The following is a 411-nucleotide window of genomic DNA, read 5'->3' as shown; positions in this document are numbered from 1 at the left end:
TGACAGCTACCATTCTACTCCAAGTCTTTGTTACTTCTCTCTTCCTTGAACTATGTCAGTCTCCTATCAAGTCTTCCTGTTTGTCTTCCTCAGGGTTTGTACTCTGCACAGCAGCCCAAGTTATTTTTTTTTAATTTTTAGTTTTTATTTTTATTTTTTGAGATGGAGTTTTGCTCTTTTAACCTCCGCCTCCCGGGTGCAAGCGATTCTCCCACCTCAGACTTCTGAGCAGCTGGGATTACAGGCACACGCCACCATGCCCCACTAATTTTGTATTTTTAGTAGAGATGGGGTTTCACCATTTTGGCCAGGCTAGTCTTGAACTCCTGGCCTCAGGTGATCTGCCTGCGTCAGCCTCCCAAGGTGCTGGGATTACAGGTGTGAGCCACTGTGCCTGGCTGATTTTTTTTT

This window comes from Colobus angolensis, unplaced genomic scaffold (assembly GCF_000951035.1).
Source record: "Colobus angolensis palliatus isolate OR3802 unplaced genomic scaffold, Cang.pa_1.0 Scaffold15, whole genome shotgun sequence".
NCBI classification, from domain to species: domain Eukaryota; kingdom Metazoa; phylum Chordata; class Mammalia; order Primates; family Cercopithecidae; genus Colobus; species Colobus angolensis.
This window is presented reverse-complemented; position numbering follows the sequence as displayed.